Genomic DNA, 12,879 nt, shown 5'->3' with positions numbered 1-12,879 from the left:
CGGCAGCCTTGTCCAAAATTACACAAAACACATGCACATAACTTATATGTGACATTTAGCATGTCATACATGCTCCTATATATTATTGTTGCAGGTTATTTTAATATTAGTATTAAAGTAACATGAAATCATGTTTTCTTGAGTGATTTCTTTGGAAGTTATCCAATAATTTGTTGATTAAAGTGGATGATAGCAAAAAAAGGGTGGGGAAATGTAGTTTGCTAAGCAGGTACCTAGCAGTAAAGATGACTAGAGCTGAAACGATCTGTCGATTAATTCATTAGTCGATCACAGTTTAGCAATTATTTGAAATATTAATTAATCATTTCAGTCATTATTCAAGCAAAAATGCCAAAAATTCATTGGTTCCAACTTCACAAATATGAGATTTTGATGCTTTTCTTTGTCTTATATGATAGTAAACTAAATATATTTGGGTTTTGGATTGTTGAATAAGTCACATTGGGCTCTGGGAAATTCTAATTGGTAGTTTTAACAGTCTAGTTTTCTGACATTTTATTGACACAACGATTAATGGAGAAAATAATAATAACCAAACAAATTGATAATGATAATAATTGTTAGTTGCAACCAAACACTAAGACTAATATGAATGTGTGAAAGGATACACTTTTATGTACGCAAGACCTTTGACATGTATCACCATGTATCATCCCCTGTAGGGAAATTCTCTTTTTCTTTGTTCGGGCTTATTACTGCTGGAGTTTCAGTTCTTCTTTTATTGGCTCTTCAGCAGGGCAGATGCTTGCTGAAATGCTTCAGACAGTCAGTTGATGAGACTCGTTGGTCTTCCAGCTCATATGCATCACCAACAATACGCCCTCATGTGGTAGCATGAAGGAAATCTCATCACCCCAAAACATCCGGCTAACATTGATGCTAGAGTGCACAGCAGTGCACTCTAGCATCTAGCATCTAGGTAGTGCAGTATCTGTAAGTGACAGTTTAGTTTTTAAGTTCTACTTTTGATGAACGAGGTAGAATTGTTGTAAGATGTCTTTCAGACTATTTTCCCTTTTTGAAGGGAAAGCAGGAAAAGTTGCCCTTTTTGATTAATCACTATGTCAGAATAGATGTCACATTTTTCTACGTGGTTTATATTCTTGTTAAACCCATTATAGTCTTTGAAGTGCCCGGCTGTAATCAGATGGAAAAGCCAACAAGGACGACACGAAAGGAATTTATGCTGTTTCTTCCTTTTAAAGATGTACCCTGCAAACAGCGCCCTGTTTGCTGTGGGACTTTAAAGAGAGTGAAAAAAGTACAATGGGAGGGGACCATCCTGTTCAATTCCACAGGACCTTCAAAGGATGAGGAGTTTTATAGGTCTGCTTCACAGAGTGGACAGAGGACAAAGTACGTATTTTCTTGCCTTGTTATTATTTGGAAACCAAAGATTGAGACATTCTGAGCTTGACTTGAGCTGAGCAAATAACCACGAGGAGATAATATTAATAACATTTGTTCCAAAAGGAGATTTCAATCATCCGAACAAAAGTGAGACCTTCTCTTAGAAAATTATTGAGGGTAGTTTTGTGGAACTGAACCTTTTAATTTAAATTCTCTGTAGCTGCCAACAAAGCAGTTTGAGAGATAGCATTGATTTTGATTATAAAAGAATAAAATGCCTTTCATTCTTTGGCTGTTATAAGGTTGGCCTGATCCTTGTGCCCAGTCAGACTGTGTGTGACCATAGCTGCAGTATATTCAGCACTGTAAAGAATGAGAAGCAGCATTGCCATTAAATTGGGCCATCTTGGCTGCTGAAAACGTGTCACAGGAAGTCAATCTACAGCTATTTCAGAGGACAACTCACAGATAATGCCTCTGGCTTGTGGACAGCAGAGGCAGAACCCTTTGTGTATATGTGTGTGTTCCGTATGCCTCTTAGTCTCTTTCTCGCTCCCTCTCTTTTACTGTCCAAATAATCCTCCTAAACCACAATTTCCAAAGCCAAGATAGCACTTAAGCAGCGTGCACTCACTGTCCTGGCGCTCGCACAGCGATATCTGTTTCTTTTCATATTTTTGCACAGAAGACAAGGTGAACATGGAGACTTGGGATTTTTGGGGTGACAGTGATGACAGTGGCTGTAAAACGTGACTTGTTTTTTGTTTTTTTTAATCTATCGGGACATCTGTCAGAGTTTTGACAGAAAAGGTTTTGATAACATCATCCTCATGATGATGATGATGATGATGAGTGACAGGGCTGGAGACAGGCAGGGAGAAACTGGAGCAGTGACGCAGAGGAGCCTCAAGCTGGGTGCAGGCCTAAAAAGTCCAGATTACTAATGGTGTTTTATGGCTCTGTGGGCTTTTGGGCCTATCTTGTGCTTGAGTCCAAAATCCCTAGCTTTATCCGTGAGGGGTTGTCGAGGAAACGTTATTGTTGATCATAACAGTAAACATCTCATAATTCATCATAAGTGACATTTTTCTGTAGAAGAGCAGGGCTCTTAGGTGAAAGTGTTAGACATGAGAGTCCCATCCAAATGCAGTTGGAAGTGGAAAGGAAGGTACTACACGCAGGCCCATCCACAGTTCATGAATTTGGGGCAAAAAATAACACAGCGTATTTGTAATATTTTGTGTGATATCACTATGTCAAAACACAGATACCAAAACTATAAATTATTTAGAAAGTACATTGAACCTTCTTTAGAATACATGGAGTATAGCGTTAGTTCAGGCAGAGCACTGAAGTCCCACTTGTATCAGCTGTTTGGCATCAACTGCTTCATTCATGCTTCACAATCACTGGCTCATTCACAGCTGCTTGGCTACCAGCTGACCAATAACATCCACTTATATTCATGCAGGTGTACAGCACGGCCATTATAACCTAACACTTCTTATTATTACTCTGCTGATTAGCTCGTGCTAACACCATTTGCTGTTGCCGCAGCCTCTTCCCCGCCCCGACCTCCTCCTTAAGTTTTTGGTGTTGTTGAATTTAACCAAGGTTTAATATTCATGTATGCGTTGATTAAGGGGGATTAGTTCTCCCAGAAGAATCCTTGCTGCTGCTCAAATTCTTTGAGAGCAGAGCCCTTTCCTTTAACAGTCAATTCTCGATTCAGTTGTCCACACACAGTTAGTGTGTATGAAACTTTTCAAAGGTGTTCACACTGTTTACTTGAAATTTTGCTTTAAGAAAAATGCTTAAAGTAAGAAAAAGGTAGAACTATTTTTTACAAAGTGTTTTGGGGACCTAATCAGTAGTCAAAAATGCAATAAATGTGCAGAATATTATAATGCTGCTCAGCATATCACAAACTCTTGGATTCAGTTGAATTAGTATCATATTGTGAAAAGAAAAGAGTCAATCTTTAATGTCCCCAAAAGCTAATTTAGTTTTTGCATTATATTGTCATCATCACTATTACCAATGGCCATCTGAGAACAACATGCAAAAACACCCAGGTGTCGCCCACATGTTCACAGTCACTGCATATGACATGCAAAATTACACCACATTTAAAAGGCAATAGATGACAATAGCAAACCAGTAGAACGTGGTGAATGTTACAACCGACTATAAAAGAAGAGTTTTAAACTTTCAACAGGCATTGTCATCATTTAAAAAAATCTTAGCTTCCTTAAGTAAAATAATCCATGCCTTATGTTTTCACACATAAAAAAGTAAATGAACACTTCTGCTAGACGTATCATGTTGTACAAAGTATCTAAAATATTGTGATAATATTTTTCTTCAAGCCTCTGGTAATTCATGTATCTACTATGTATACCACTTTAACGTTAAAGATATACATAGAAACTGATTGGCTTGGTGCTGAGACAGTATAGAGACGGACCAACTCATTGTTGGTTTTGGTCTTTTCATATGATTTGTTGACAATAAGAAAAATACAAATAAACACCGGCCCTATTCTTGAAGTATTGAAGTAAGACATTTGAGTTTTAATTAGATAGGGAAAGCAAAAGTCCTCAGCCCTGTATATCGTGTGTCTCTGATCCCCTAAGACACCCTGATGGGTTTAATTTGTTTAGGTCAGACAAGTGCATATGGACAATTTTGGTACACAGCTACATGCAACTGAAGTGGCTTTCAAGCCTTACCGCAATGTCAGAGGCATTGTTTAGACTGTAATATAGCAAGACAAACACATGGTGCTTATATGTGTAATGGGGCAAAACGCATGCTGGAATGCACAAGAAATCTGAGTGTGGTTGGAGAAATGAATGTCGGCCCCTGTACTGTGAAGGGATTATGGAGTGTTACAGATAAAAAGCAAAACGACCCCGGGGTTGAACAGGCAAGAGAGTATTTATGACACAACTAAAAGAAACTACTTTGTAATCAAATCTAATTTACACTGTTTAGAGCGTCCATGAAACCCGACAAAGCTGACAAGGGGAAATTGTTTCCATGTTGAGGAACAACAATTCCACTTTTGAGCAATTATTGTCTTTGAAGCATCTTAAACCTTTTTGAGAGCAGATGAAGGCAGGGCCATATTTTCAACAATGCCACGAGGCATAAATGTCTTCAGAAATGATTCCTTTTATGTAAACAGGATTTATGTTTTTGGTGTAGAAATACAGATTTGGAGTTGTAAACATGTTGCAGATGTTGAGAGAAAGCATACACGGCATCACCAGAAATGGTTTTAAATTCAACACCATGAGCGACTAACAAAGCTGAAAAGGAAAAATTACAAGAACCTGCTGTCCTCTTAAGTTTATGATTCAGCTGGGAAAGAGAGTCACAACAACTTCAGACAAGCCGGGTGAAACTGCTGCTTATCGTAACCCTAACAAGTAAAATTATCAACTGTAGTGATTAATAGGCATAAAAACCTGCAGACTGTTTCCTTTTAAGAATGCACCTTTAGTATGCACCTCACTTTGTATAACATGTCTTTGTTGTTTGAGTTGAGTGCCCACAGCTTCTGTCTTTACTCAGTTGGAACTGCAGGGGGAGACAAAGCACCAGAGAAGGTCTTAGTTCAGCTCAGACTCTAGTTTGGGTCAAGCATGTCCCTTTTACAACAGCATTTTATCTTTCATGGCATGACAATAGCCAGCTATCGTATGCTTTATCACAACAGACACAAGCATTACATTATTAATACGCTAATAAAAGTTTCATCATCACGTTGCATTATTATCATTTAGTATGAAGTAAATAATGCATATTCAATGAGACAATGAGAATTTCCTTCTTTCCATTTCCACTTATTTCAGATTCTGTACAAATATGTGGTGTTGATCCTGAGGTGAGTTTGACATTACCGCGTCTCAGCATTTCAAAGGCACAAGTGTATAAAGTGAGTCATTTTGAGATCCTCAAGGGGGCTCTTTACTCCTATGTTTCAAAGTGAAGGAGGCAAAGCTGTACAGCAGCCTGTAGTTCCCACCACCCCTCAGTAGTTCCACCATCTTGGTTCCTACCATCGAAATTTCAAAATTTAACCGTCACGTTTGTTCATGTAAGCACGGGAGACACCGCATTTTTCTCTTAGAATCTCTACGCTTTTAGTGAACCTCAAATCAAAATATAATTATGTTCATTGTTGCTTTTCGTGAATCTGTAATCCCAGGGCTTTTGGAGCACACAAAGGCTCTAAACTACAGAAATTAAAAGGATATTTCTACACTTACTTCCACCATCATCTTAAGCTGCTAGGAAATATTTTGTGCACTCCTGAGTAAAAGCAAGACATCACATGTGAAAAGGGGAATTGCATACTTCCCTATTGACAGAATTTTCATTTACAGTACTGTAAGTGTCTTTACATACAAATAGATACATGAGCCAGACATTAGTATTTGACAAAGAGATTCAAAAGCCATCAGATCTGCTGATGTGTCCACAGCAACTACAAGAACACATCTAATTAACATACTGTAATGTGCTTTCTGAGTACTGAATCCTGTTACACTAGTGCCACATGTGTCATTTTTCAACATGCTGTTTCCCAAACAATAATACCCATTAGAAGGAATTAGTTAAGTGATAATCCAGAGCGTGCAAAAAGAAATTAAAATTTTACATAACTTCGGGTTTTGGTTTAAGAGTGTGTGGTGGTCATCAGGCCCATGATCCCCCTGTGTAATCATGGGTTCAAATCCCATCTGCTGCATTCTGTGCTGCAATCTGAGTTTAAACTGCCCAAACAAAAGTGATGCCACTCCACGTCCTCCTGCTTAAGGTCAACTGGCAGCAAATGATTACAATTTTCTTAGTTGTGGTTATTTGTTTTTAAATATGCTTTTTATTTTTCATCATGTATTATTTCAAGAAACAGAAAAGAAAATGTGTCCGAAACAGTTTTTTTTTTAAAACCCTTTTAGATAAAGAGATAATATTTCAGAAAAACCCATTTTTTCTTAAGGGAACTTAGTTAATTATAGAATTAATTGTATTTGTTCATTTACATCACCAAAGATTGTTATTCCACTGCAGCTGGTTTGATCCAGTACGACTTGATTTGATCTGTTAGTAATTCATATGTGAAGAATTATTGCACTGGGGCTTGGGGAATCAAACATGTGTTACACTTCTGTAAGTTTCTATTCCCTTTAGAATACTTGGCCCTTAATGGGTTGGGCCTTACTGTCGAAACACACAAAAAAATCGCTCCCACTTTCTTTCTCTTCCTCTCACACACTCCCACACACAAATTGATATAACCACAACCTCTTAACCGGTTTTAGCAGGCTCTTTAGCTCAAATCAGACAAAGTTGAGAAAAAAAAAACTTTTGTTAGAGTCACATCATGTTGCTGACCTTGCTGATTGAGTTTGCTCACAATCACATGGGTCAAGGCCGGGGTCAGGCCCATGGATCATTTAGTTTAATGGCTGTTTCCTGCCTGCTGAAATGTACGTGCCACATTGTAGGAAACGGCGAGATGCAACCATATTATTACAGGACATAATGCAGCAGGAAAAAGGGTGGAGTAAAGGTGTGCAGGGAAAGAGAGAAAGAAAAGCACTTATAGAAAGAGGGAAGAAAGAAGGAGGACAGAGGGACAGGGGGAGAAAGATTAACAGCGAGAAAGCGAGCCACAAGAAAAAGGAAAGAGATGGTGACAAAGGCAGAGGGAGAGAGCTCTACTAATTTTGTGGCCTGTCTGTGTCACCAGCACCCTGTTGGGACGACAGATGTGCAGATGATGTCATGTAGAAAGGGGATAGGGCGGGAGGGTGGAGCGATCGGAGCGCGGGAGGACAGTGGACAGGCGGAGCCTCGATCTGAGAGAGGGAAGGGGGATAGAGGAAGGGAGGGAGAGAGGGAGCAGGACCGTGGCAATCCTGCATTGCCCTGCAGTCACGCAGTTATTCAGTTTTCATAAGAGGTGACTCAGTATAATTGAGAAAGTGTGAGCGCTTTCCAAAAAGAGCTACCTGTGCTTCTTCACAGCCCTCGCTGTTAGTTGAAAGTGTTTGCATGAATGTGAACCATACCAATTGAGGAAAAAAAAAAAAAGCGTTTGCCGTGCCGTCGTCATTTTGCACTGCAGAGGCAACAAATGTGCTGAACTGGTGGTTTTAGTTGCAGGACCTCTCACAATATGCAGCCTCTCCAAACCACACAGGCCATTGGAGCTATAATTTACTTAGTGCAGTCATTGCTGAAGTTTACCCTCCCATCCCCTGACCGGCCACAGCATAAGAACCCAATTGTTCTCGTGGTCTGCAGTGACAATGGCTGTTTGTGGTCATCCAGAGAAAAAGAAAGTGAGAAAGAGAAAGGGAGAAAGTAGAGCCATACGATCCAGTAATTTGTACCGTTCACTGCTAAAGATATAGTCAGGGTCAAGCTCAGAGTGGGGGGTCAGGGTGACTGCTGAGCCTTGCTGGGATCGCCTCAAGGATACCATTTTCCCAACAGTCTGCCCTGTGTCCTGTGCTTTAACCCATCCAGCCCTCTAGCAGTTAGAACTGTGTGACCAACTTTTAGCTTGCTTGCATTTCAGCTACAAGCTTCCCAGCCTCCTCTGCCCCCCACCTGCGCCCTTTCAGGCCAATTGTGCTGGCATGGCAGAGGGAGAAATTGAATGAATTAGGCAGTCGGATGTTGCCTAATGGTCGTACTGCACAAATGCAGCCATTCCTGGCATTGTTATGTGTTCGAGTGAGACTGAGAGGGATTGTGCTCTTCGGTCCAGCGCAGGAAAGCAGCTAATAAGTGAGACAACCTGTGGGAATCGGCCCAAACCAAAAGAGGACTGAGGCAGTTTTTCCCCCCTCTGTATTTCTGTTAGCCTTACTGTTTGGGCCTGCTTGTAAACGTTGTGGATGTGTAATGAAGGACAGCGGTCCAGTCATTGATTCATTGATTCAATCACAGCTGGACACGTGGCAGCGCTGTATTTAAAGCAACGCAAAATGAGGTAAACATCATGTGAAAAATGTAGCACTTAAAAATGGTTAAAATGACCACTAGCAAAAAAAAAAAAAAGCATCATGTGATCACTTCATGAAATACCGCATAAACTCCTGAAGCGTGGCCCTGCCAATAACACAGCCCACACACACACACAATGTGAACACAATGCAGCTTTTCAAGCAGATAAGACACTGATAACTGCACAGGCCTAGAGTTACAGATGGCAGCTGCAGTCCACTGTTGTCACTCTCTCTCATGGGGAAGTAGTTCTGACCTGAGCTTGAGGACACCCTAGGCCCTCTGGGTAATCATTGACCTGTTACCTGTGGCAACCAAGCCACAACATACTGTACAACCTGGACTGGACTGCTGATAATAAAGATATAACGCAGGTGCACTGACACAGTCAGACAGTTGTGTATGCATGTGTTCTCACACTTTGAATTGACATCAGATTTCTAAAAGATTAAATGAGCTATAAGTTACACTGAACTATTAGCAACATGTGCTCTTCACAGTAATCCTTTACTCATTTTCATTATTTCCCCAAACAACGCGTTGCTGTAAAAACATGCATGCTCAGTCAACCCTACACTGTATAAACAAAACTTTAATCAAAAAAAATTGAGTGCATACCAGTCACAAAAAAAGGAGATGTACAAAGAGAAGCTTTGAAGCAGCTTAGATGTGGATGGTATTAGGGATGCACTTCTTCTCTGACTTCTTCTCTCCTGATACGGTATCTGCTGAGTACCATTCTGATACCAGTGTTGTTGTTTCCAAAATGAAAATCTGTACCTCTCCATGTGGAACTCAATGGGATCATTTTTAATCTAAGTTCTTATAAGGGTTGGATTTCTGTGGCACTAAAACCTGTGACATTGTCAAAGAAACTGTATTTAATGTGGCTCTGTTATGGCCGATGCCCGATCTGGTGTACCTTATAATATATTCTCTATTCGGTGCGTGTGCAGTAGCCAAATTGAGCTGCTCGAGAGTTTATTGAACGTCATACACTTGAAATACTTATCTAGAATCAGATTTTTCTCAGAGTGACTTAGTAAGTAAAGATGGTGAAGGTGAAAAAGGTCATGATCGGCTCTCCTGGTCTCAGCTGCGTGATTGATCAAATCTGGAGTCTTTTCATGGTGCTAGGTGGGGCGTGGCACTGCACTGCAGCACGTTAGAAGGGAACATGCCGGGGTACCATCCGAGGAGAGGAAAGAGCAGCAAGAGGAGGGTAGGTGGTGAGGGCGGTGGGGGAGAGACAGCAGTTTGGCCCTAGACAAAAAAAGCCTCCTCCCACTTTTTCCTCGCCTCTCCTCCTCCAAAACTTGCTCCTTCCTCCTCTCCTCTCTCTAGCTGCCGTCTTTGGGTGCTCCATGCAGAATGGTCTGTGTCTGAGAGCAGTGGCCTGAAATAAAACTAAGAGGGGGCTTGGGTGGCGGAGAATGCTAGCTTTGTCTCAGCTGCCATCTACACTGTCTGGAGACATGGTAGGGAAAGAGCTCAAAGAGAGTGTCTGATTGCAAATTAGCAGTGCCAAATGGAGTGCCCTGGCCACCTCCACAACATTCAACCCCTTTTCTCCTCTCCTCTCCTCTCCTCTCCTCTCCTCTCCTCTCCTCTCCTCTCCTCTCCTCTCCTCTCCTCTCCTCTCCTCTCCTCATCTCACATTCTCGGATGTGTTGCAGATTGACATGACATATTCAAATTATGAAAGAAACTAAGGTTAATGGTGGAGTCAATACTTTTCTTTTGTCAATACTTTTGTCTAATTGATGTGAGTGAGTGATTGAGTGTACAACTTGTATAAAATGAAAGATTGATGAGTATTGAGTGCTGAAGTCCATTTAGGTGTAAGGTTTTGGATGATAAGTGCTTAATAAAATATCAGTATGTCCATTAGTAGGACTAACATCTCTTAATATCATACTTGAAGTGATATTTCACTTTACTGGAATATTTAAATTTTCCAGTGTATTTGTGTTAAAGTTTGACAGTTGCTGCTCGGGGACATCTCTCTGGGGATTTTCATTTTGTACAGACCATTTGAGTAACTGGAACTATGCAAAATGATTTCTTCAAAAAAAAAAAAGTAGCAAAGAACTATTAAAATATAACTATCTGTTGCCCCATTATAGTTTTTTTTATGGCTTCACCATATTAATTTACACATTAAATACCAATAAATATCTTCAATGCAGAAGGAACAGTCACAGTTGAAGAAAATCAGTTAAATAAACAGCTTTATTAACAATGCTTTGTTACAAAAAATATTATATAAAAGGAACAAAAATATATTTATAGATCAAATCTAAACATTTTAAGGCTTGCCAAAACTGCAAGTGTTCTATCGGCATACATCTGTATGTTCCATAATGTGTAATATATTATATATAATAATAACATATGGACCATTAGAAGCTCTAATAACTGTGTTTGGAACAAATACAGACAGCTGAATAAAAAAATAACTGTTTACTAATAAAGCTATATAAAGTCATTATTAACTATTATGTGTGTTAGGGGGGAAAATCTAGTTGGTGTTACAATGTTATAAATACTTATTTTTCCTATATAAAAGTTTTGACAAATAGTACTATAATTAATTACATACTGAAAATAATGTTACTCCTATTTTGAAGCATTTGTTTAGAATCGGCTAAAGTAAATAAGCAGGGAATTAGTCAGTGATAATAAAAGTGCACACACAGCTTTCATTTATATAGCAGTCTTTCTAACCAGTGGACCACCCAGTTTTTAATACTTGTTAACACTCAGCTTTATTTTACTTTGAAACACTGAAAGAATATTTATGAAACAATAATGTGTGTGTGTGTGTGTGTGTGTGTGTGTGTGTGTGTGTCTGTCTGTCTTGAGTCACATCAGGTGAATCTCCATCAGTATGAACTTGTGTCACCTAATCCCTGTACGATATAGCCCGCATGCTCAGCCCCTATGCAGCCACACACACACACACAGACACACACACTCTTAATCCTAATGTATCTTTCTGTGCTGATGGATGTAGGCGTACTGTACACAGAGCACGGTCACCGAGTGCAACTGTAATATCACCTGTCAATACAGATTTACCACCACTCAATACACTCGCCTGTGATGTGCAGGTTCACAGTTGGGACTGGTGCTTCGACTCATGTGCACAGAGCCAGAAAAATCAAACAACACACAAACAGTGACTTGAGCATGAACAATGGCATAAACAAGCCTGTGTTTAACTGAACTGCAAAGCTTTGCTTTTTTTTTTAGTACATTATTAATTTTGAGTAAAGTATTTCTGTTTCTTTCACAGATTATAATAACAAATCACAATCACATCATGTTTTTATTTGATGTTTTTCCTTTTGTGCAAACCAATTTTATTTTAAGGGACAATAACGAACTGAGCTAAAATTCACCATAAATGGATTTTAATTATTTCCTTTAATTTAATAATTGACTTTTAGGTACTTATTTACTAATTTACATTGCATTATTGAAAGAGTGTGTTCTTAAACATTCCAGGGAGTCTATGTTAATACTTCATTTTTATCCATGCCTTTAAAGAGTGTTATCTCCACTACAAGGCTAAATCTGAAAACTGATGCACTTTATTTAACATGCACTTTAATTTCTGTCTCTGCATTTTTAAACAGTGACTCTACAGGGGTCAACCCTCAGCATAAATGGAGTGTAACATTTAATTTGCTCTATATGTTGTCAGTTATTGTTCTTTATCTTTATTCTTCTGAAAAACTCATTTTATAAAGTGGACAATATCTTTCTATCTATTTGTGTGTTTGCAGCTTGTGTGTTTTTAAAAGTAAAAACATTTTGAGAGAGAGACGACACATTAAAAAAAAAGATTAGAACATGCAGATGGAGATTAATCTGCTCTATTCTGTTCTGCTAATATTCTCAATCCTTTACAATCCCTGCAAACTCAAAATTAGTCTACTTTTCCCAACTGTTCCCAAACAAATAAAATATTGTTCAAGTCCAAATTGTTACATTAAACATGGTGTATTGTCATCTACTTAAATTCAGACTCTTAAACCAGCATAAGAGGTTACACGTAGCTCTAAATGATGCCACGTTGCCGGGTTTTGATGTTGGGAATCATTTTTTAATAACGTTTTGAATGACAGATTGGTCCTGTAACAGCTCCGTCTTGGCTCATCTCCTCAGCTGATTAATCAATAAAGTGTCTGTCAGGCAAATCGGGTAACTCAACAAGCCTGGGCTTGTCTTCCAAGTCACCTGCGGTTTCTAACTGGATAACTAGACCTTCATTAACTTACAGAGGAGACAAAACTGAGTCAAGCTCATTAACGGAGGCCAACAGGTGTGAGAAATGAAGCTTTAGCTCACACATGAGTGTGTTTCATTAGCTAGCATAAAAAGAAAATAATTAGCTGTAGAGCTAAACCTGTAGGTAGCATGAGAAATGAATTTAGCTATGTTTAAAGGCGTTTATTTATTTATTTTTTTGCT

This window comes from Siniperca chuatsi, linkage group LG23, assembly GCF_020085105.1.
Source record: "Siniperca chuatsi isolate FFG_IHB_CAS linkage group LG23, ASM2008510v1, whole genome shotgun sequence".
Lineage (NCBI taxonomy): Eukaryota > Metazoa > Chordata > Actinopteri > Centrarchiformes > Sinipercidae > Siniperca > Siniperca chuatsi.
Note: the sequence above shows the minus strand (reverse complement) of the source record.